We start from the raw sequence: 26,933 nt of genomic DNA, 5'->3' as shown, positions 1-26,933 counted from the left end.
AACACTCAGAAATACAAGCCTTGGGTCATTAATATAGCCGAATCTGGAAACTATCAACTCGAAAACGTTTTTTTCTTTCAGTGACATACGGAACCGTTCCGTGATTTATCTAACGGGTGACTAAGTCTAAATATTCCTGTTAGGCATTGATGTTTATGGTTAGGTACATTGGTGCAACGACAGTACTTTTTTCTTAAATGCGCTTGTTAAATCAACACCCGTTTGTCGAAGTAGGCTGTGATTCAATGAAAATTAACATGCACCGCATCGATTATATGCAACGCAGGACACGTTAGATAAACTAGTAATATCATCAACCATGTGTAGTTAACTAGTGATTATGTTAAGATTGATAGTTTTTTATAAGCCTAATGCTAGCTAGCAACTTACCTTTGCTTCTTGCTGCCCTCGCGTTACAGGTAGTCAGCCTGTTAATCCTTGTGGAGTGCAATGTAAGGCAGGTGGTTAGAGCGTTGGACTGGTAACCGAAGGTTGCAAAAACGAATCCCCCCTGAACAAGGCAGTTAAACCCCCGTTTCTAGGCCGTCATTGTAAATAAGAATGTGTTCTTAATATGACTTGCCTAGTTAAATAAAGGTGTAAAAAATCAATAAATATATATTTTTTTTAATCGGCAAATCGGTGGACAAAAATACCGATTACCGATTGTTATGAAAACTTGAAATCGGCCCTAATTAATCGGTCGACCTCTAGTACAAACCCTCATTGTCAGGCTGATGACAAAGCTAGCCAAAGAGCATTTTACTGGTTGAAGTGTTTTTAAAGTACAAAGCAGTTGATTCGCGGCAATAACACAAAGTTAAGTTGGAGATTCAAATGAGCCTTACAATTATAATCCAAAAGTAATGTGAAATGCACTCATAAGCAACCTGGAAATGGAGGCTATTTTTGCTGTCAGCCTATGAGAACTCCCCTCAGTTTTCCCCCACGGTGGTGAATTAGTGAATAGACACAGACCTTAATGTGAGTTTCCTTGAGTAGCACTCCTGATCTTGCACTGATAGTGAGCTGTAATATTCAGAATACATTGTGAAAAACTAAAATCTTTGCTCACCGTTTTTGCTCAAGGCAGATATACTACATTTTAACTAGCGGTTTCCTCATTACCAGATATACTACATCCATAACTAGTGGTTTCCTCATTACCAGATATACTACATCCATAACTAGTGGTTTCCTCATTACCAGATATACTACATCCATAACTAGTGGTTTCCTCATTACCAGATATACTACATACATAACTAGTGGTTTCCTCATGACCAGATATACTACATCCATAACTAGTGGTTTCCTCATTACCAGATATACTACATCCATAACTAGTGGTTTCCTCATTAACAGATATACTACATACATAACTAGTGGTTTCCTCATTACCAAATATGCTACATCCATAACTAGCGGTTTCCTCATTAGTAGGGAGGAGTTTCTGCAACCAAATTGTGTGTGCTTTGCCCTCGTACTGCAATTTTAGCAAATACAGAAAGGGGCATATATTGGAGACCTAAGGTCGTCTGGCACATTGCTTAGGGTTTCAACAACTTTAATAATTTATTTCTAGCCTACAATCATCGGTTTTACTACTAATGTGAAAACAAGACTAAATATGACTGTTCTTGCTCATTTTAAGACAATTGTCAAAGAATTTTAACATTCATTACAGACGTCAATTGTTGTACAACATCATGGCTACGCTGTTGGCATCACCTTTTACAGTAGATTACCTCTGTTGCGGGCCTTTAATCATCTGTCTGACTTTGTTGTTCACACAGGGGAGATACTTTACTATCGTGGATCCTCTGGGGAGCCTCAACAACCTCATGATGCTGACGAGGCAGGGAGTCTCTCCACATCAGAACACCTCAAGAAACACCTGCAGAGACCCACAGGGAAGAGAACTCACTGCTGCTCTGACTGTGGGAAGAGATTCACCTCATCAGCAGGCATTAAAATTCATCAGAGAGTCCACACAGGAGAGAAACCTTATAGCTGTGATCAATGTGGGAAGAGTTTTACTACATCTGGCCATCTGACTCAACACCAGAGAACACACACAGGAGAGAAACCTTATAGCTGTGTTCAATGTGGGAAGAGTTTTGGTCAATCTGGAGCTCTGACAGTGCACCAGAGAACACACACAGGAGAGAAACCTTATAGCTGTGATCAATGTGGGAAGAGTTTTGTTAGATCTGCCCAGCTGACATTACACCAGAGAACACACACGGGAGAGAAACCTTATAGCTGTGGTCAATGTGGGAAGAGTTTTGGTCAATCTGGAGCTCTGACAGTGCACCAGAGAACACACACAGGAGAGAAACCTTATAGCTGTGATCAATGTGGGAAGAGATTTGCTACATCTAGCAATCTGACTCTACACCAGAGAACACACACAGGAGAGAAACCTTTTAGCTGTGGTGAATGTGGGAAGAGTTATGTTTCATCTAGCAATCTGACTCTACACCAGAGAACACACACAGGAGAGAAACCGTATAGCTGTGTTCAATGTGGGAAGAGTTTTGGTCAATCTAGCAGTCTGACTGTACACAAGAGAACACACACAGGAGAGAAACCTCTTAGTTGTGTCCAGAGATAATCTGATAAAAGATCTCTGATCAAATATCAGAAAATACATGGAGTTGTTTCATGATATTAATGTCACAATGTGGAATGTTTTAACATTGTAGTAGGAGTATTTTAATAATGTCACAATGTAGAACCCTAAACGTTTCCGTCGTTATCAATTGATTTCAACATTATATGGATATTATCCTCAGGGGAAAAATCCAGGCTATGAATTGAAAGAGTACTATTTTTGTGATTTAACAAAAACTGACTAACACAAAAAGAGTTGTGTTACACTTACCGCGTTGGTGACCCACTGGAATCAAAATGCAACACTTCAAAATGTAGCTAGCTGTTTCCTACAAATTGTCCTCTAACCAGGGATGTACACATTATTCCCAGATTCCGTGTGGTTTTTGAGCTGTTAGTTTTAACAGGACGTGCAACCTCATCTCCCTCCTCTCGGCACAATTGATTTCAATGTGATATCGATGAGTGATGACAAATAAGTGTTGTGTTCCTTTGTTTAGCGACCCCTACATTTAAATGCATCACTCCAAAATGTAGCTGACTGTCTTCTGCAGGTTGTCCTCTAACCAGTGAGGTAAAATACATCTCCCATTTCCATGTGTTTTGTTTAGTTGTTAGTTTCAACAGCACGTACAACCTGATTTCCCCCTAATCGATATCAGTGATTTATTGCTACTTGTCAAAACAACAGCGTTTCTGGTGCTTGTGCAGTTTATAAGGTGTTTGTTTAAAAAAATACAAGTAATATGATTATTGTGGCAGATGTTTGTGTATATAGCACATTTTATGTTTAGGTTTTCACTTTATCCCAAACTGTTTCTGCATATTGGTTATTGATTTGGACACTTTAAAACTGTGTTTTGACGTTGGGGCTATTTCATATTTACATTTCATGTAACATTTAGTAATGATATTTATTTATTCAACCAACTGACAATTTTTTGGTACAATTATATTGACATTGTTGCCCTGCTTTTAGAATATCGGGTTCATTCTCAGATGTGCCAACCCAAATGTACTAGAGCATAACATTGGGGACTGGGCCCCGATCCAACAACATGCCTATCTAGTGACCCCTGAGAAGAGAGAGAAGCTCCGCAGTGAGGTGGAAAGTTACTACGGATATTGCAGGAGTTTCCTCTTGAAATCATACATGTCCGTGGTAAGGACAACTTGGTTGCTGATTGTCTCAAGGGTGGGCAGTCAAAAAGATTTGTGTTTAGCCAGTGAGTTGCCATGGATAACAATTTATTTTGACTGCATGGTTTTCCGTGTTGGAGATGAGTTTTGTTTGGGGTCATTCCAAGGGGATGAGAGTTCTAGAAGCTAGTGAGTTTTAGGAAGATATAAAAAAATATATTGATTTTAATTGTTGACAGCCAGTATACACCATGTTTATATTGGTAAAGCATTGTAGTTGATTATAATGTGAAATGGAAGTTGTTTTCTGTTGGTGGTAAGCATTCTCTTACGGTGTTACAGTCTTTGGTTTTTCCATTTATGTTTTGAGGTTTGGATTTTAGCACGTATAGCTCGTTAGCAAGTCTAGCTCGTTAGCAAGTCTAGCTCGTTAGCACGTAGGACGCACTGATTGGTGTCACCTCGTTAGTCAGTATGTGTTACACCTGTGCTGGCTTGTCCATCTCGTTAGTGGGAAGGTGTTTCACCTGAGCTGGTCCAGGTTCTATTTAAGAGTGTCTGGCCCAGTGCTCCAGTTGTCTTGATACATGTGGAGAGTCAACACCTTTAGTTGCTCCACCTTTTTGGTTTGCTTCCTGTCTTTAAGTTTGGTGTGGGTTTTTCTTTTGTTTGCCTCTTCTTGGGCAGATTTAGTGGGTCTCATGGTGGGTGTCTTTTAGGTCCCAGTTGTTGTTACTAGTCAACTTTCAGTGGACACAGAGCAAAACTGCAAGATTATGTTATAATACTTTTATTTTATCAAATGGTTGTTTAATGCAACAGAATAGAGGGTTCTTATAACTATTGTGTCTGTGTGTTCTACTGAGGACGGGCCTCTGGGAGAAAACACTGACAGGAGATTTACAATGTCTTTTGGGTGATAAAACCTAAAGAGACCGCATTCCAGAGCATGAGTTAATGTTTCTGTTCTATATGGTACCAGGGAGAGATGACCTCAGGGCCAGACCCTGGTCTCTACACAAAGAGTACTGTTTTTACAGCAGATACTGTCTGCTGATAATTATAAGTATCTTTCATACAAATCTTAACCTTGTGACCCGTTCTATACATCTGTTGTTCGTCGTGTAGGTTGAAAGGGGTGTATCTTGGCTGTAAAAGACCTTTGTACTTTTGTATCGTGGCTCTCAATTAATCATCTGGGGTTGATTCGTCGACCAGCCATCATTATCGTAGAGCACTCAATTGATTCACTTTATATGTGTACGTTGTATTGACCTGCTCCCTTATTATTAAGTGAATAAAGATTTAGTTTAAGTATAACTCTGACTTGTGTGATAAGTTTGTCTCATTTGATATTAAAGAAATTAACAACCACATTTGGCGATGGGATGTGAATCTTCACTTGGTGACCGCTCCTGGTGACCTGGGTAAATGGTGCATGAGGGATCCCTCTAACTTGGGATCTCAGGGAGACCACACTTTGGGAACGGAGCAGATGGACCCACCTTTGATCTGAGAGGCAGCGAGCCAAGTGGATACCACATCTCGAACGTAGTTTTAAAAGAAGAATGTGAGCGAAGCACGCAAAGTGGGGTTTTTAGAAAAGCCTCGTAGGCTCTGAGTGTGTCGTCCTGAGTGGGGGGGGGCACCTTGGAGGTGTAAACAGGGCCGAGCCAGATATCTGTGTGAACTGGGTGAAAACTAGAATCTGTGTTTACTATTTAAGACTATTTATGATATAGTATAAGATAGTAAGGTGCACCTGTAATTGTTTTAAACCTGTACCCCATTTTAGAAGTATTGAAAGATGTAAATGTTTGAGTTACATTATCCTAGGAACTAACCATGACATAGAAATGTGCAAATATTCCTGCAGGTTAAAATATTGTTGAAAAACAACTAATTGATTAGTTATGTTTGAGAATAGCATTGTGTGACAGGCTGACTTGAAAGATTATACTTAACATTTTGCTGCGTGGCAATACTGGGTTTGGGTTCTGAAGGGCATTTATACAAAAGAGGTAGTCAAGACACTGTATTAATACCATTATGCATTTGAATCCCATCTACAGCTACCATCTAAGATATTAATTTCCCTCCACAAGGGGGCGGACATGTAACGTTTCCAAAATGGGATAGTATTGTACATGTAACGTTTCCAAAATGGGATAGTATTGTACATGTAACGTTTCCAAAATGGGATACTATTGCACATGTAACGTTTCCAAAATGGGATAGTATTGTACATGTAACGTTTCCAAAATGAGATAGTATTGTACATGTAACGTTATGCCCCCTTGTGAGTTAATAGTATTGCATGCTGTAGCAGGCTACATAAAGAGGAAGACCTCCATTGACGATTCAGTTCGTTGTAACATCTCGTCTGGACAGGTCACCGTCCTTAGTTAGTTAGTTAGTTAGTTAGTTAACAAAAGTGAGAACTGCTCTAGATTGGAAACTTACGTCAATGAGTGTGAAGCCATATTGGCTTTATGGAAACGATATACAATATATGGGAAATAATATAGTTGAGGAAATAATCCAAACCTAGTTGTGCCTAGTTAGGACATAACGTTAGCTAGCTAGCTAGCTAATGGTACTGTACTGTAGCTCATACAACGCCGACGGTCAAACCCGGCTTTCTAATATTTACATTAATAAGCTATAGTAACGTTATGGAAGATATTCACAGAAAACCATCATTGTCTTCGTTATTCATTATTAGTATGTTATATTATGATATAATAAATTATTTCGAGACATATTCAGAGCCAAACATCAACCCAACTTAACCTTTTTAAGTGTTGTCACATCCAAACTTGTCACCATCGTTTTCAGTTGTAATTGCGAAGTTCCCGGAAGAAGTCCAGCAACAACGGAGGTTCCTCGATGAACCCACCTTCTAACAAGTTCTTTGAAGAACCTTTTGGGGCTGTTTTTCATTGACCAAGAACCCTACGGTTCTTAGGGGATCTGAGAACAACTCCAGTTGAACCCTTCATTTTTAGAGTGTAGTCAGCTCTATTTACTCTCAGATTCAAACATGATGATTAGCATCAACGATCAAGTCAGCTGCTGCTGCTCCAATACAGTATGAGGTGAGACGGTGAACTGATGTTGAACTGGGCAGTCAGCTGCTGCTGCTCCAATACAGTATGAGGTGAGACGGTGAACTGAAATATATTACGCTATTGTTATCATATAGAAACATCATGGAATATTGTACATCATATTAAATATATTACTCTATTGTTATCATATAGAAACATCATGGAATATTGTACATCATATTAAATATATGACTCTATTGTTATCATATAGAAACATCATGGAATATTGTACATCATATTAGCATCAACATATATTATTGTTTCATTCAATTTCAGATAATAAAGATATTAAATATTTTCAAGTTCAGAAGTCAGAACCCATCACCTGCTATGTAAAAGAGACAGAAGAATGCACAATGGTCAATGCTATCCGGGATCCTTGGGACATCCCTACCCCGAACCCTAACCTTAACCCCTACCTTAACCATTTTAAATGTCAACTTCAACGGGCTAGGGATGTCCCAAGGATGTGTCTCTACCTGAAAATACATGATCTAAGTGATTGATAGTTGGTATTCAGCAGTCATAAAGCCTTATTTACTTTAATGAACTACTAAAATAGTGATTTTGTCAGACAGCATAGACAGCAGCTCTACACTATATTGACTGACTGATCAATTCATCCTTCCATCCCTGCTCAGCCTTCCTCTCCTCTGAAGACCCAGTAGGGGTGGAGCTCAGTCAGAGAGCTGTTGAGGGACTGGTTAGGAAGAACACTTCTACAGCCAGAGAGGTGAGAGGTCACACATGGCTTAGATGGTAAATATTTATGTCCCCTTAGTGGTTCATCACATCAGCAAAATGGAATATGTTCCATCATCTATGTTTATTTACATTAGTGCAAATTGTCCACTGATATTGGTGTAATTTCTCACCCCTTTTGGCTGTATGAAAGTTAATTTCCCCTCAGACACACATTTGTTCTTTGATATTATGAAGGTAATTTGTGTCAAATGTACTTTTCCCCACTCATTCACCCCATCTCTTTACATTGCTTATGCATATTTGGTGGCCAGACTCAAATTCCGAACACATTGCCCATCCTGGCAGATATAAACCTAATGCAGCACATTGTGACTTTAGTGCATCCAGACCTAATGCAGACCTTGTGCATCCAGACCTAATGCAGTAGTCACATTTAGGTGCAACTGAGGCCATAGATGCTCCATATCCATTACTTTGAGTGTTTTATATAATATGACTAAATGTGTTTCTGTGTTGCAGGGGCAGTCAAGAAATGGAACAGCAAGGCCACAGAACATGACATAATCAGAGCTGTGGGAGACCACCTCAAGCCCCTGGTAGAGCCGGGGGTGGTGTTTACCACTCCACCACACCTTCAGCAGGTTGGAAAAGTGGGATTGATACAGTTTTTCATACTAAGATGGACCAAGAGTCTGTCGATTGGTCAGTCATTGGGTTCATTTGTTGAAATCAAATCAAGCTTTATTTATACAGCACATTTCAGACATGGATGCAACACAATGTCTTCACAGGAAGAAAAAAGTAAAAAATAAACAGAAATATTGAGAACACAACAAACAGAAGAATAACAACTGAAAGACTAATGAATATTGTAAGGAAATGCCATTGATTAAAATATTGATTGGATGCAATATCCAACCTGAAATATAAGCTTGTTTTTTAGGAGGGGTTCTGATAGACACTATGGGGGTGTCCACTGAAAGTTGACTAGTAACAACAACTGGGACCTAAAAGACACCCATCATGAGACCCACTAAATCTGCCCAAGAAGAGACAAACAAAAGAAAAACCCACACCAAACTTAAAGACAGGAAGCAAACCAAAAAGGTGGAGCAACTAAAGGTGTTGACTCTCCACATGTATCAAGACAACTGGAGCACTGGGCCAGACACTCTTAAATAGAACCTGGACCAGCTCAGGTGAAACACCTTCCCACTAACGAGATGGACAAGCCAGCACAGGTGTAACACATACTGACTAACGAGGTGACACCAATCAGTGCGTCCTACGTGCTAACGGAGCTAGACGTGCTAACGAGCTAGACGTGCTAACGAGCTAAATCTGCTAACGAGCTAGACGTGCTAACGAGCTAGACGAGCTAGACGTGGTAACGAGCTAGACGTGCTAGACGTGCTAACGAGCTAGACGTGCTAACGAGCTAGACGTGCTAAAGTCCAACCTCAAAACATAAATGGAAAATCCAAAGCCTGTAACACCTACCCCCTTAAGACAACAAATATATCCTATATTTTTGTTGGACAAGTTTGCTCACCACCAACAGAAAACAACTTCCATTTCACATTATAATCAACTACAATGCTTCACCTTCACCAATGTAAACATGGTGTCAACTGGCTGTCAACAATTAAAAACAAGAAAACACACATTTCTAAATAATATACAATAGTATTATTTTTCTCTCCTTTTTCTTTCTATAGAATCCTAAAACTCACTAGCTTCTAGATCTCTCGTCCCCTTGGAACGAGCCCAAACAAAACTCATCTCCAATACGGGAAAAACATGCAGTTAAAATAAATTGTGATCCATGGTAACACACTGGCTAAATGCAAAACAAATCTTTTTGACTACCCACCCTTGAGACAATCAGCAACCAAGTTGTCCTTACCACGGACATGTCTGATTTCAAGAGGAATCTCCTGCAATATCCGTAGTAACTTTCCACCTCACTGCAGAGCTTCTCTCTCTTCTCAGGGTTCACTAGATAGGCATGTTGTTGGATCGGGGCCCAGTCCCCAATGTCATGCTCTAGTACATTTGGGTTGGCACATCTGAGAATGAATCCTTATATTCTAAAAGCAGGGCAACAATGTCAATATTATTGTACCCCAAAATTGTCAGTTGGTTGCATAAAAAATTATGATAACAAAATCTTACATGAATTGTTAACATGAAATATCAAAACCAAATGTACACCCCTTTGTTAATATGTATTGGCAATAATTAACTTAATGGTGAGGCATGGAATAACAAAACATGTATCTTATGTCAGGCTGAATGTTTGAAATCTGAGGTGATTTGAGTCATACGTCTTCTGTAGTGGAATAAAGACAATTAGCAGTTGGATGTTGTAAAGAAATACTGGACTGATGTAGGATTGTTAATAAAATTGATTATATACCAATTTATTATACCTCGTCCATGTGTATAGGCTGCAAGTACATTGAAATTAAATAGTTTTCTTTTCAACTTTCACTTTCAACTAAAACCAAATTTATATTGGGCATAGTCATATTTTCAACGACATTTTGCAAGATGGGATAGCCCCAATGTGTGTCCAAATCAATAACCAATATGCAGAAACAGTTTGTGATAAATTGAAAACCTAAACATAAAATGTACTATCAACACAAACATTTGCCACAATAATCATATTACTTGTATTTTTTTAAACAAGCACCTTATAAACTGCACAAGCACCAGAAACGCTGTTGTTTTGACAAGTAGCAATAAATCACTGATATCAATTAGGGGGGAAATCAGGTTGTACGTGCTGTTGAAACTAACACAACTAAACAAAACACATGGAAATGGGAGATATATTTTACCTCACTGGTTAGAGGACAACCCGCAGAAGACAGTCAGCTACAATTTGGAGTGATGCATTTAAATGTAGGGGTCGCTGAACAAAGGAACACAACACTTATTTGTCATCACTCATCGATATCATGTTGACATCAATTGTGAGAGAGGAGGGAGATGAGGTTGTACGTCCTGTTAAAACCCACAGACCAAAAACCACACGGAATCTGGGTATAATGTGTACATCACTGGTTAGAGGACAATTTCTAGAAAACAGCTATCTACATTTTGATTCAAGTGGGTCGCCAACGTGGTAACTGTAACACCAGGGGTGAAAATCTGATATCAACTTTGGAGGGGAAAATTACATGAAATGTTCTCAAGAGCAATTCCTGAGGGGGACACCAAAAGTAGTGCTGTAACACATAGCCTACATTGTAATATGGTAAATGTATATTGAGGAACCAAAGAAATAAGGTGTTTGCCGTACTCCTAACTACCGGTACCCAAAACTACACAACTAATCACAACAGCAATACCATTGCCTTTAACAATTCTTAGTTCAGTCACCAGTTTAAGTTGAGAGTGGGGGTATCCATGGCATTTTCCAATTATGTTCCTATTTACAAGTCCAAAAAATTGAGAACCTTTCATAATGTTGCCAAACAAAGACTCAACAAACTTACCTGAGACTCCCTGTCTCTGCCAGTCTGTCCCTGCATATCTGTCCCCAACTCTGCTGTCTGTGTGCCATCTGTTGCCTGCTCTGCCTAATGACATCATTGTGAAACATTTCCATTAGAATTTAATTTCTTTCTTATGAACATTTTATCAACTAGTCTTTGAGATATTAGGCTACTAGGGTTCTTACTTTGCGTTTTGGTGTAATGAAAAATACTCTGATGTCCGTCTTTTATTTTTCAGCCATTTTTCTACCTGGCTGGCTGGCTGGCTGGCTGGCTGGCTGGCTACACACAGTGTGTAGGTTATTTACAGTAGGAGATGGGCTTCTATCATCTTATCTTCTATCATTCTATTTGGGCTTCGATCTAAAAGGTAGCTAGCAAATGTGAAACAGATTGCAGTGACAAGAGTTGACAGCTGTATGAGTTCACCATTTACACAACATATGCTGCAACCTTTTGTAATTTTAATAGTTTGTTTCATATTGGCTGGCTTCCAACAATAGCTGAATTTGCAAAGCTAGCGAGCACCAATTCCGTTTCAGTGGTGTTTGCTATAATCTTTGCTACTCGGGTTAAATAAAGGTGAAATAAAATAAATAAATAAAAATTCCCTTGCGACAATTTAGCTTTTGCAATGAGACAATTAAATATATTTAAGACAATGGTAGAAGAGAGTGTAGTTCTGTTCAGTTTGGACTTCAGTTTATCGCTAACCTTATCACAGGGACTTTGAAGCACTAACTTACATCATCTGCATGCTGATCTTGGAATAAATTGACGATAGCAAAGATTCCATCTTTGACGACGCCACATAAATGGAATAGGTACTAGCTAGCTTAATAGTTAATATTTGCGTGCTAGCTCTGCATATTCAGCTAGTGTGTGTGTGAAGCCTGCCAACATAAAACAAAACATTGCATTGGCGCGATTGACTGGATGAACCTCACATCAGTTACGTGCATTGAGTACCTTTCAGACAGTAGACACGACCCCTCTGTTACCTTGCCAACTAAGGAACTGGCAGTGGATCAAACCATTGTGAGGCAAAGGGTGGGGGGGTCGCAATCTTTTGAAACTTAAAAATGCGCTATTAAGTGTCTATAATCAGCACAATTGCTTTCATTGCGTATTATTATCCAATTTGTAAGTCGCTCTGGATAAGAGCATCTGCTAAATGACTTAAATGTAAATGTATTAATATTATTTAAATGACATAGTTATGTTTACAGTGATATATTGGGGGGACAAATCATATTTTTCCCAGGATGGGGGGGTCGTGTCCCCCCCCCGTCCCCCCCGGGATTTCCGCCCCTGTGTAACAGTCTTTTTTTTGTCAGTCACTTTTTGTTAAATCTCATAAATAGTACTCTTTCAATTCAGAGCCTGGATTTTCCCCCTGAGGCTAATATCCATATCATGTTGAAATCAATAGAACAGGGGGCAAACATTTAGGGTTCTACATTGTGACATCATTAAAATACTTCTACTACACTTAAAACATTGTGACATTATATCATTGATATCATGAAACAACTCCGTCATGTATTTTCTGATGTTTGATCAGATATCTTTTATCAGAGTATCTCTTCCCACATTGATCACAGCTAAAATGTTTCTGTCCTGTGTGTGTTCTCTGGTGTACAGTCAGTTGGCTAGATGTAACAAAACTCTTCCCACATTGATCACATCTATATGGTTTATCTCCAGTGTGTATTCTCTGGTGTGATTTCAGGCAGCTTGACAGAGTAAAACCCTTCCCACATTGATCACAGCCATAAGGTTTCTCTCCAGTGTGTATTTTCTGGTGTGATTTCAGGTTGCTTGGCCCAGTAAAACTCTTCCCACATTGATCACAGCCATAAGATTTCTCTCCAGTGTGTATTCTCTGGTGTGATTTCAGGGTTTGTTGCCGAGTAAAACTCTTTCCACATTGATCACAGCCAAATGGTTTCTCTCCTGTGTGAATTCTTTGATGTATTTTAAGGTCTACCGAAGAGTTGAATCTCTTCCCACATTCAGAGCAACAGTGAGATTTCCCTCCAGTGTGTATTCTCAGGTGAACTTTTAGTGAATTTGATATTGAGAAACGTATCCCACAGTAAGAGCAGCAGTAAGATTTCTCTCCTGTGTGAATTCTCAGGTGTATTTTAAGTTCTGATGAAGATTTGCAATGTTTTCCACAATCAGAGCAGCAATGAAATGTATCACCTGTGTGAATTCTCTGGTGCACCTTTAGTGAACCTGATCTTGAGTAACTCTTCCCACAGTCAGAGCTGTGGTGAGATTTCTTCCCTGTGGGTCTCTGCTGGTGTTTCTTGAGGTGTTCTGATGTGGAGAGACTCTTCTCTGCATCATCTGCATCATGATGTTGTTGAAGCTCTCCAGAGGATCCACGATAGTCATGTCTCTCTCCTGTGTGAACAACAAAGTCAAACATGGTTAAATGCCAACAACAGCAGAAATCCACTGTTTATTTGAGGTAAAAGGTGATGCCCAGAGCATACCCATGAAGTTGTACAACAATTGACGTCTGTTAAATTATTTGACAATTGTCTGAAGACCGTCAAGTGAGCAACAATAGTTATATTTTGTATCCTTTTACATTAGTAGTAAAATGGATGATTGTAGGCTAGAAATAAGTTATTACAGATGCTGATCCCCTAAGCAGTGTGCCAGACAACTTATGGTCTCCAATATAGGACCCTTTCTGTGTTTGCTAAAATTGCGGCACGAGGGCAATGCTCACACAATCTGGTTGCAGAAACTCCACAAGTTATACCAATACCATAGACCTTCAGTAGGACCCATCACTTCACCTAACAATAACATAGACCTACTATAGGACCCATCACTTCACCTAACAATAACATAGACCTACTATAGGACCCATCACTTCACCTAACAATAACATAGACCTACTGTTGGACCCATAACTTCACCTAACAACAACATAGACCTACAGTAGAACCCATAACTTCACCTAACAACAGCATAGACCTACTGTTGGACCCATAACTTCACATAACAACAACATAGACCTACTGTAGGACCCATAACTTCACCTAACAATAACATAGACCTACTGTTGGACCCATAACTTCACCTAACAACAACATAGACCTACAGTAGGACCCATAACTTCACCTAACAACAACATAGACCTACAGTAGGACCCATAACTTCACCTAACAATAACATAGACCTACTGTTGGACCCATAACTTCACCTAACAACAACATAGACCTACTGCAGGACCCATAACTTCACCTAACAATAGCATAGACCTACTGTAGGACCCATAACTTCACCTAACAACAACATAGACCTGCTGTAGGACCCAAAACTTCACCTAACAATAACATAGACCTACTGTAGGACCCATAACTTCACCTAACAACAACATAGACCTACTGTAGGACAACAATATAGACCTAGGATTATAAATCATTTAATATTTCAGTTTAAACATGGAAACTAAAATGTCTTTGTCATGACATTTCATAACCAGATAATTTTGTGAATAATCCCACTAGGCTACTCTGTAATGTGTTGTCATTCTAAATGTACTGAATATAGGAAAATAGCTCTGTGTGTTGTACAATAGCCTATCCATCAAAGAACAGTTCTCTACACATTATGAGGTAAGTATCTCTGTGTCCAAACAGACTAACGAGACCCTACTGTAAATCAAGCAGACAATAACACATTATAAACATCAATTTGTTAGGGATTTTGGATCCAATGTGGAGCACGGCATAACTGTCTTTACCAGAGTAATGAATGAAGAAGCACTTTGGTTGTTGTTGCATGTTGTGATGTTTGTCATGTGACTGTCATTCAGAAAATGATTTCCTGGATCAGCTGATGATAGTTAAACATGTGACTAACTAAACAGCTACAGTATTAAGAATTATGTGTAATTATTGAAGAACCACATTAATGACAGTATCCATTTGGGTGTTGTCAATAAAGTTAATTATGACTCTCGGTTAGAACCATTGGATTTAGCAAACTCTGAAATTATTTAGGATTTCGGTCGCCATGAATACTGTTTTCCCAGCGTAACATAAGGAGACACTAAATGTTACGTAGGTAGAGTGCATTTCAGAGATCTGAATGCAAAAAACTGTACTAACATGACAATAACCTAAACCACAAGGCCAAATCTACACTGGAGGAGCTTACCAAGATGACATTGAATGTCCCTGAGTGGCCTAGTTACAGTTTGGACTTAAATCGTCTTGAAAGTCTATGGCAAGACTAGAAAATGGCTTTCTAGCAATGATCAACAACCAACTTGACAGAACAGGAAGGATTTTAAAAAGAATAATGAATATTCACATGAAGATCAGTCGCCTATTGGATGACATCACGACTTCCCATCAAGCCAACTCCTTGAAGGCCTGACTTACAACTGCAGAGTTTGTGTTCCTGATAGTAAGATAGTAAGATAGTACTCACTGTATTTACTGGTGTTAATCAGATCAATGTCCCTGTTTTATTAGATAGTACTCACTGTATTTACTGGTGTTAATCAGTTCTCCAGTCTTCTCTTCTTCGTCCTCCTCTAATGTGACAGTAATCTCCCCCTCTTCATCCTTCATTACAAAAACGTCTTCATCTTCTTTCACTTCATCCTCAACTCCAAAAACGGTATCTTCCTCCTCCTCTTCTTTCACAGTAACATCCTCCTCCTCTTCTTTCACAGTAACATCCTCCTCCTCTTTCACTCTGAATGCGTCTTTCTCTTCTTCTTTCACGGTAACACCCTCTACTTGTTTTTGTATTGTAACAGCCTCCTCTTCCGCCTCCTCTTTCACAAGAGCTTCTTTCTCCGTCCAGCAGACCTCCTCTTCTTTAGCAGGAGGAGAGTAGCTTAGTGAACTCATGGTCGGGATAATAGCTAGTTAGCATTAGCGACTAGACTAGTGCTAACTTAACCAGCCAGCTAGCTGACTTACAACGTAAATATTACATCAAATGGGGTAGCTAGTTGTTTCCACATAAGTATGTTTAAATCATAGTGGCAAATAAACCACGAAATTGTCTAAAGAAGTTGAATGTTCCGACTTTCTTGGCTAGCGAGCTACCGAGGTGGCTGCAGTTGTTGAAGAAGCGTTTTCTTCTTCATTGAATTATAATATTATAAAGCAGTTTAGGGAAACGTTTTTTTCCTCTCCATTAAATATGAAAATGATATCAACACGTACAAAGAACAACAAGTGTTGTTTGATTAGTTCAGATTTGTTTATGAGAATTTAAAACAAACTCTACATCGACTCCACATCTGTATTTCTGATTCAGTCAAATAACTAGATATCAAAATAAGCACCTATAAGCACCTAGATGTATATAATGAACAGACTAGGTCTATACTGCTCCTACATGGTGTAACAATACATCATGTAGATGTATATAATGAACAGAGTAGGTTCGATCCTATTTTACTGTATCTTAGTCTATGTATTACTCATCTCATATGTATATACTGTATTCTACCCTATTCTACTGTATCTTAGTCTATGCCACTCTGACATTGCTCATCCAAATATTTATATATTCTTAATTCCATTCCTTTACTTTAGATGTGTGTATTTGTTGTGAAGTTAGATATTATTGCACTGTTGTCCTTGAGTGGTCCTGCCAGAGCCCGGTCTTAAACCCGATCAAACATCTCTGGAGAGACCTGAAAATAGCTGTGCAGCGATGCTCCCCATCCAACCTGACAGAGCTTGAGAGGATCTGCAGAGAAGAATGGAAGAAACTACCCAAATACAGGTGTGCCAAGCTTCTAGTGTCATACCCAAGAAGACTCAAGGCTGTAATCGCTGCCAAAGGTGTTTCAACAAAATACTGAGTTAAGGGTCTGAACACTTATGTAAATGTCGGATTGGGCCGTTGTCATCACACTTCCATGATTAGTAAGAATTAGGGTAGATTTATAGGACTATTGTTTTTTATGATTCATACATACTTTCCTAACCCTAAAATGTACCTAAATAATCTACAAGATCAGAGTATTTTTAAATCTGTCACGTCCTGACCAGCAGAGGGAGTAGTGGTTTAGTATTTTGGTTAGGACGTGACAGAGGGATGTTTGTTTTGTATGGTGGTGGTTTTTGTGTGTGTTGTGAGGGGTGTTTGATTTATGTGTTCCTGGGTTTCGGATGTATGTTCTAGGTTGTATGTTCTAGGTTGTATTGCTGCATTTTTGTCTAGTTAGGTTTTCTATGTTTAGGGTTGGGCGCTGGACTCTCAATTGGAGGCAGGTGTTTCTAGTTGCCTCTGATTGAGAGTCCTATATAGGGTTGTGTGTTTGTTTAGTAGGTTGTGGGTAGTTGTTTGTGAGCACTGCTTTGTTTAGCCTGCCACACTGGTCGTGTCGTGAGTATTGTTTTTTTCCCGTGTTCGTTATAATAAATATAATTCTGAGCACGCAACCCGCTGCGCCTTGGTCTCTACATTACGACACCTGTGACAAAATCTACCAGTTGGAGACGAATGATTACTTTCTTTAATTGATAGATTAGATTCTGTTCTCTCCATGTATTCTATCGAGTCTGTTAACAACATTCTAATTAAAGGTATCACCATATTTAAAAGAATGGCTTAAGATGAAATGTACTCTAAACCCTATTGAATGAAAACTCCATGACAAAATCTGTTGGCCAACAATTGTGAGGGTTTTCAGCAAGGTATCAACACATGCAGAGTGTGCGGAAGCAAGGCATACATTCCTAAATCGGGATCGGCCCCGGTCTCCTGGTAAAACACCAGAACCCTCCTCCTACAGCATTTATGTTCATTTTGAGAAAGTGGCACTACAGTCTCCGTGTCAACTACTTTTGGGTAAAAAAAAACGCAACACCCGTCTATGAATTTGAGAGGGTACATTGATGCTCCAGATACTCAACTAGTCTAAAGAAGGCCAGTTTTATTGCTTCTTTAATCATAACAGTTTTCAGCTGTGTTAACAGAATTGCAAAATGGTTTTCTAATGATAAATTAGCCTTTTAAAATGATAAACTTGGATTAGCTAACACAACGTGCCATTGGAACACAGGAGTGATGGTTGCTGATGATAGGCCTCTGTACGCCTATGTAGATATTCCATTAATCAGCCGTTTCCAGCTACAATAGTCATTTACAACATTAAATGTCTACACTGTATTTCTGATCAATTTGATGTTATTAATGGACAAAAAATTACTTTTAAAAGCAAGGTTATTTCAAGTGACCCCAAATTGTTGAACGGTAGTGTACATCTAGATCCTCCCATGTCGCTGAACCACTGATCAATAACTCCCTATTACAGGAAAAAACACTTTCCATTGGTTGTTAGTACTGTACTGTACTGACCTCTCGTCCTCTGTCTCTCTCGTACTCTGCCTTGTGTATTTATCTTCAAAATATTCTTATAGAATCAAATAGACTTCCCAAAAATAATATGGCATTTACTTTATTTCACCTTTATTTAATCAGATATGTCAATTGAGAACCAATTCGCATTTACAATGACAATCTGAATGAAGAAATACTAATATTAATCTATTTAATAATTAACATGTTTGAAATATCCCAATTATATAGTGAACAACATTTAGGGGCTTACACCTGCATTTAATCAATCTTAAGTTCATAATCAAAACAATATTTTTTTTACTATTTTAATCCAATTTTCAACATGATCATTTCTTGATGGAAAAAAAAATGTTGACCTATTTTTCAGTATGATTTCATTCATACAATATGATTTAATGTAGCATGAACAAAAACAATTTCTCAATCAAAAACATAAGTCAGAACACAGCCTCTCTATTCTCTCGTGTGATTTCAGGTCCTCTGACTGGGTAAATGTCTTTTCACAATGAGAGCAGTGGTATGTCTTCTCCTCCTGTGTATTAGTATGTTGGAAAGGCTTTTCTACTGTGTGTGTTCTCCCATGCCTTTTCAAGCTCCCTAACCGGGTAAAACTCTTTTCACATCGGGAACATTTGTAAGGCTTTTCTCCTGAGTGTATTCTCTCATGCGCTTTCAGGCTCCCTCGATGGGTAAAATTATTTTCACAATTGGAACAGTGGTTAGGCTTTTCTCCTGTGTGTATTCTCTCATGCTCCTTCAGGCCCGCATACCACCTAAAATTCCTTCCACAGTCGGAACAGTGATAAGGCTTCTCTCCAGTGTGTCCCCTCTCGTGTTTTCAGGCTCCCTAACTGAGTAAAACTCTTTCCACACTGGGAACAGTGGTGTTGTTTCGCTGGTTTGGGCGTCTCTGGGTCTGGTTCCCCTGAAGGAGTTTCCCCGCTGTCAGTCTGGTCCCTCTCCTACCAAAGACAGAGTATTTAGTTAAATATTAATCAGAACTGAATTAAACCTCCATAAAATAAAACTGTCTTCCTGTGAGGCTAGATTCCTCAAAAACCTGAAGTCAGTTTTCAGAACATTCCATAGTTTAATAAAAACTTGGTGGCCGCCATAATAATAATAATAATAATAATAATAATGTAGAACATAAAATCTAATCTTGCTTTCATGTTTATAGGCTGAGCAGAGCTCTATAATAGGGAAAGGGGGGATACCTAGTGAACTGAATGGATTCAACTGAAATGTGTGTCCCGTATTTAACCCAACCCCTCTGAATCAGAGAGGTGTGGGGGGCTGCCTTAATCGATATCATCGGCAGCCAGGGAACAGTGGGTTAACTGACTTGTTCAGGGGCAGAAGGACAGCTTTTTACCTTGTCAGCTCAGGGATTTGATCCAGCAACCTTTCGGTTACTGGCCCAATGCTCCTACCTGCCAGTCTACATAATGTCGTATTTTAGGCTGAGCAGAGCTCTATAATAATAATGTCATGTTTATAGGCTGAGCAGAGCTCTATAATAATAGATAATGTCATGTTTATAGGCTGATCAGAGCTCTATAATAATAGATAATGTCATGTTTATAGGCTGAGCAGAGCTCTATAATAATATATATTACTATTCCAGTCAATGTTAAAGGCTGCAGTTGAGCCATTGTTAATAACGTTTTGTTGGTGGCCCACTTCATCTCTAAAGTAATAATGGACATTACTATCTTCTCTAAATTATATATTTTTGTTTAGCCACACCTTTCCTTCAAAATTGGTACTTTGTTTTGAAGACTTACAAACTCACAGACGTTTGCTAATATGTTTAGTCTCCCCAAAACCACTGTCCATTTCATGTCAATAATGCTTCTTATTTTATGTATTTCTCCAACATTATTTAGAAATCTGCTTTTTGTGAGTATACACACTCTACGCAAGGCCTACAATAGACACACGTCAAACGTTTCATTTATAACTTGTTTGCCATTCTGTGAGACAATTAAGTTGTGATTTTGTGGTGGTGGGGACTCTGATGGTATACACATGTTACAGTTAAGCAATAAGACCCGAGGAAGTGTGGTATATGGCCAATATAGCATGGTTAAAGACTGTCCTTATGCACAACACAGAGTGCCTGGATACAGCCCTTAGCCGTGGTATTTTGGCCATCTATCACAAACCCCCGAGGTGTCTTATTGCTATTATAAACTGGTTTAATCACCCATTTTAAAATGTAGCTTTAACATTATAACATAAATTCCTAAAGTACAGAACAACATTTAAGTATAGAATTTCAGTAGCATGCTGCTTTAAAACAACAAATTCATTCAAAACCTTTGGACAGTTAGAGCCCGTTTTAAAGACAGTACTTACTGATGGTCATCAGATCTGTCAATATGACAGTAATCTCCCCCTCTTTCTTCTCCTTCACTCCAAAAACCGCATCCTCCTCTTTCACTCTGAACGCCCCTTCCTCTTCTTTCACTGAAACGTCTTTCTCTTCGTCTTTCACTGTAACAGCTTCACCCTCTACTTGTTTTACTGTGACATCCTCCTCTTCCTCTTTCACGTCAATGTTCAGCCATAGACCCTCTTTCTCCGTCCAACAGACTTCTTCTTTAACAGGCGAGGAATACATCAGTGAGCTCATGGTCGGGGATGTTAGCTAGCTAGCTAGCTAGCATGAGCGACTAGTTTAGTGCTAGGCTAACTTATCAAGCCAGCTAGTTGACTAACAATATACCTAACGTTATAACATTTAAATGGTGTCTATTAACTAGATGTCATAAGTATATTTACAACACAGAGGCAAATATGCACATTAACAGTCTAAATGTTTCGGCTGTTGGCTACCAAAGTGGCTGACTCGTTGTTGTTGATCCGTTCCGTCCACTAGATTATACGTCACGCTGGTAGCATCGCCTGAAAGACGCACATCGCTGTCTGCCGATTGTCGGGAAACGGAGTTAAGATACGTTTTTTTATTTTTCATTTGCAGACAAATTTATTTTTCATTCATTTTATTAAATAATAATATTATATTGAGACGTTCAAATAGAGCAGAGCATATTTTGAGTAAGAATTTAAAACATACTATCCTTCACATCTGTATTTAAGGCAGTTTCATATTCATTCATTTAAAGAAACCCACTGGTCACACACTGGTTGAAGTATCTGTCAAACTAGGAACTCTGCTGGTGGTAACCCGATCTTCAAGCTCCTCCTTTTTCACTTCCAAAATGTCTTCCTCCTCTTTTATTGAGATAGCCTCCTCTCCTACTCCAACTCCAAAAGGTTCGCAAGCAAACCACCAAGCTACCGCGTGATTGAATCAGAAGTCTTTTGTCGCTGTTGAAGAAGCCGGTCTTGGTGAAGATGGGGGCGAGTGCAGACGAGATTTCAGCTTGCTCCGAGTAACTTTTATCCCTCTCAAACTTACTTAAATGTAACGGAACTTGGCTTATAGTAAAACACAATAGAGAACAACGCTTAGTTGACCGCTAATTTGATCTAAAACTTTGAGAAATGGAACGAAGAAATGTGCGAAATAGCAAAGGGAGGAGAAGGCAGTTGCTAGCTGAGCACTCATACATTGGAGAAAAACCTGACATTCGGTTGATTCTGAAAATGCAGTCAATAGTCCTGCACCCAAAAAGTCACAGAAAGAATTGTCTTTGCGCGAACTACAGGTCAACATAATTGACGCTGTCTCTGCAAAGATAAACGAAAGAGCCGATGGTCTGGAGAAAATGATACGCGAAAACACATCAAAAATAGTTGACCTCGAGACCTCTCTGAATCATGCATACAAGAGTATCGAAGAGCTTAAACTTGCAAACACTGCTACGTCTGAGAAATGCACTGCTCAGGAGAAGACCGTCGCAGACATGCAAGAGCGCTTATCGGAAGCAGAGCGATACCAGAGAAGGTGGGGGCTACGGCTTTACGGTGTCCCCGAGGACCAGGATGAGAATGTGAAGCGCTTAGTAAGAGACATCTGTAACCGTGTGGCACCAGACTTCCCCGATGGATATATGGATATGGCTGTGGATGTCGCTCATCGTATTGGGAAGAAACAAGATGCCTTCGTCAGCCGATCGATCATCATCCAGTTTGCTTTTTGCACAGCGAGAGATGCAGTTTGGAAAGTGCATTTCTGAAAGAGAGAGAACGTAGATTCGGTGAGGACTTGACTGCAGCAGACAAGGCAGCAAAGGCAAAATTGTGGCCTCTTGTACAACAGGCCTGAAATCAAGGAAAGGGTGGATACTACAGGGGAATCAGAGCCTTTTTCGCCAACGGTAAAGAAATACGACCGGGGTGATTTGATTTGTTCTGTCGGTAGGTTTACAAGGTAGTTCCTTCCCCACTGCAAACTGAACGTTCTAGTTTTGAAATATGGTGTTACTGTTTTACAGGTTAAGACTTCTGTTAATACATATATGAAGCAACTTTTTATAGAGAGGGTAAAGTTGAGATTGCATAGGATTTTTCTTTCTATAGATATGGACTTGAAGTTTATGTCAATCAATGCCAGGGGGAATACGAAACCTGTTTTTTGTTTTGTAAGGACTGCAACGCAGATCTTGTATTCGTTCAAGAAACACATTCATGCAAAGAGGACTATAATTATTGGAAAAATCAGTGGGGCAATGTAATTTTTTTGGCCCAAGGGACTAATCATTCAGCTGGGGTTGCAATTTTAGCACAATTTCAAAGGGACATTTTTGTTTACTCAAATGGACTCCAATGGACATTGGCTAGTAGCGGTCATCAACCACATGGACAGACTATTTGTGTTGTGTAATGTATATGGATACTGTTCTAGTCCTCCAAATAACTTAATCCTAGAGGAAATTGAAGAAATTCTTAAAAGTCTTCTGAGAAAATATCCATCCAGTCAGATTATAGTTGGTGGATATTTTAATATGGTTTATTCTAATGAGACTGATAGATTGCCTCATAGGCCTAACATTGGTGTGAACAAGTTGGTGAATTTATGCCAAAGCTTGGACTTAATTGACATATGGAGAGTAAAAAACCCTGGAAAGATACACATGGAGTAATAGAGATCGTTCTTTACAATCAAGAATTGATTTGTGGGTGATAACCTCTAGTCTTGAGCCCAACACTGTAGAGGTAAAAATACTGCCTGCAGTCCTGACGGATCATAAAGTCATATGGTTGACTGTAAGAATGTGCAGTAATGATGGTAAGAAATACTCTGGTGGTTATTGGAAATTAATTAACTCATGATGATTTTAAAAAATGTGATTAAGAATCTAATCTCTGTTTACTGGAGTTTAGCTACATCTAATGCAGAATATGGGAAATATTGGGAACTGCTGAAATTTAAAATCCGCTCAGCCTGTATTACTTATGGAAAACGGCTTTCTTTTTAGGAGGAGATGTGAGGTAGCTGAACTCTAAGACAATTGCCGATATCACAGAGATTGAGCATCTTGATCTTAATGAGAAAGCTAAATTGAATGATTTACAGAATCAACTAGATACATTGTATGAGGAAAAGGCTAGAGGAGCTTTCATAAGATCTAGAAAACAATGGCTTGAAAAAGGCGAAAAGAACAGTAGATACTTTTTTAATTTGGACAAGAGGAGAGGGGAACTCAACACACTTCGGAAACTTAAGATTAATGGGGTTACCACTGAGGATAGAGAGTTGTTATCAGACTTTACCACTAAGTATTATGAGAATCTTTACTCCTTAGATAACAATTTGAGTGACTCTCAGGATCTCCTTGATTCTATAGAGAATGTTAATTCGGTTAGTGAAGAATTCAATCAGTCTTGTTGCCAAGATTTATCCATTATGGACATCCAGTACGGGGTTGCTCAGTTAAAAAAAGAACAAATCTCCAGGTTGTGATGGATTAACCTCTGAATTTTACAAAACCTTCTCTGAAGAAATAGCACCTTTTTTACTTGAAACCTTTAAGGAGGCTATAAAGAAGGGAGAACTACCTGCCTCTCTGAAGCAAGGGGTTATTACTCTTATACCTAAACCACACAAGGATCTCTTAAATATTGATCATTGGCGTCCAATCACACTCCTAAATAACGACTACAAAATTATAGCCTTAATCTTTGCAAAAAGGTTAAAGTCTTGCTTAAATGATCTGATTGATGAATGCCAATCAGGGTTTATGAAAGGGCGCCATATATCTAATAATCTGAGGCTGGTGTTAGACTTGGTTGAGTATTGTGATCTATTAGATGACTTCCCTGTTATCCTATTTTTTGATTTTCAGAAAGCATTTGAAACAGTAAGTCACAATTTTATCTTTGATTGTCTTAAGCATTTGAAATGTGGTCATTTTTTGTGTTGATGCTATTAGAACTCCATATAATGGTGGCAATAGCTGTATCAAACTCTGTCATGGAACATCCTCAAGGTTCAACATTTACAAAGGAATACGACAAGGTTGTCCAATTTCACCTTTTTTATTTTTGTTAGTATCTCAAATGTTATGCTCATTAGTTCATAAAAGTCAATTTGAAGGCATTACATTCCAGGCCAGAGAAATCAAGATATCCCAACTGGCGGATGACACCTCACTTTTTTAGAAAAATGTGTCTCAAGCTAGATTAGCATTGGATATCGTGAAGCAGTTCTCCAAAATCTCAGGTTTGGCATTAAATCTTTCCAAATGTGAGATGTTTGTTTTGAAAGGCGCTGTCAATCCAGCAGATTGTAACATCTCTGAAAAAGATACTGTAACCTACCACGGTGTAAAGATCACCAAAAATCTTAAGGCTGTGAATGATCTTAATTTGAACCCGGTAACTGAATCTGTCAAAAAAAAATGTATCCTCATGGTTAGGGAGGGATTTAACTTCTACGGGCTAGCATCCGGTGAAATATCAGAGAGAAAAAATTCTAAATACACAATTCGTAATATTAAACATTCTTGTAAATACATGTATCTTACATAATTCAAAAGATTAACATCGTTAATCCAGCCACAGTGTCCGATTTTTTTTTTTTTTTTTAAAAGGCTTTGCGGTGAAAGCATACATTATAATAATCTGAGGACAGTGTCCCGCAAACACAAGCATTACTAGCATTTTCCAACCAAGCATTAGCGTCACTAAAGTCAGAAATAGCAATAAAATAATCAATTACCTTTGAAGATCTTCTTCTTTTGGTGATACAAAAGGCCCAATCTTCACAATAAATGGTCGTTTGTTCGATAAAATCCATTTTTATAGCATAACACACAACATTTTCTAAACGGCTAGTGTCATGAATTCCGACTCCTTCAACTTTCCACGAAGCATTCGACGTAATTACTCCCGCTAAACACACGTTTATCCAGTCATGGTTGGTTTCATTGCAATCCTCTGTTTGTTAGTAACACAACCATACTTCATTGTTCTTTTTACGGGACGTATTGACCGAAAAGACCTGATTTGAACACACCTAACAATGACATCATTGCGCGCCAATGATATGACCAGTGCTTCGTTGATTGACTGTATTTCTGATAAGAGAATTATCTAATAAAGGTAAATGAATCAATAAACCATGATGAATTATTAGTCATACAGCATGGTTAATGAATAATCAATGTAATGATCAATGTAGGGATCGATTGGTCTGATTAGTTCCGGAAAGTCCAGGAACCACTGGAGAGGGAAAGAAATGTGTGTATGCAATTAGTATAGCTACAGAAGCAGATGGTCAAGGGAGTAAAACTTCAGAGAGTTCCTAACCTTGAAGGAAAGGAACAGGCTGAGCCAGAAGGTGATAAACAGCGTGAGAAGTTTATGGGGGTTGCAGGTCACCAACAGATTGTGTGTAAATGCATGTGCGTAAGTAAGCAAGAACTATATAATGACTGTTTTGTTATCCTGACGGCAGAACGTTCTCTGAATAAAGCTACAGAAACCTTTTGCAGAAAGCTGAGTCCTTGCCTAATTATTTTAACCCATTGTCTTACAAACCTTGGGCATTAGTCAAGGCGAATTGATTATTGATTGTTATCAAAGATATAAAATTCCTTTAACAATTTCGGACCAATGACCACTGATCGTCTTGAAATCTAGCTTGGTAGATAGCTAATGAGCTAAGGTAAACGGCAATATCTAATGGTTATATCCGGGATGACCAGCTCTTGAACGAAAGCCGAGCGTAACACAGCCATTCGCCATTGAAACTTCTACCTGCAGGAGCCACATTTGTTTGCGCGTAGCAGTTTTGAGTCGAGATAATTTTAGCGATGAAATTATGGCGAGTAAATCTGGAAAATCAAAGGCTAAGTCCAGGTATACAGATGTACATGACATAATTGATGAAATAGATAAGAGATAGTGACACCGAATTACTTGAAGAGGAGTCGGATTGTGAGTCAAGTTTGGACTCCCAGTTTGAGGAAATGTTTTTGCATGGAGAGGACGCGATTTTGGACGGGTGAGTACCTCATGCCGTTGTTTGAAATTAATAATATCAAATATTATTCATTTGAGTTGTTTGGAGATATATATT

Source organism: Salmo salar, chromosome ssa02 (genome assembly GCF_905237065.1).
Source record: "Salmo salar chromosome ssa02, Ssal_v3.1, whole genome shotgun sequence".
NCBI lineage: Eukaryota > Metazoa > Chordata > Actinopteri > Salmoniformes > Salmonidae > Salmo > Salmo salar.
Note: the sequence above shows the minus strand (reverse complement) of the source record.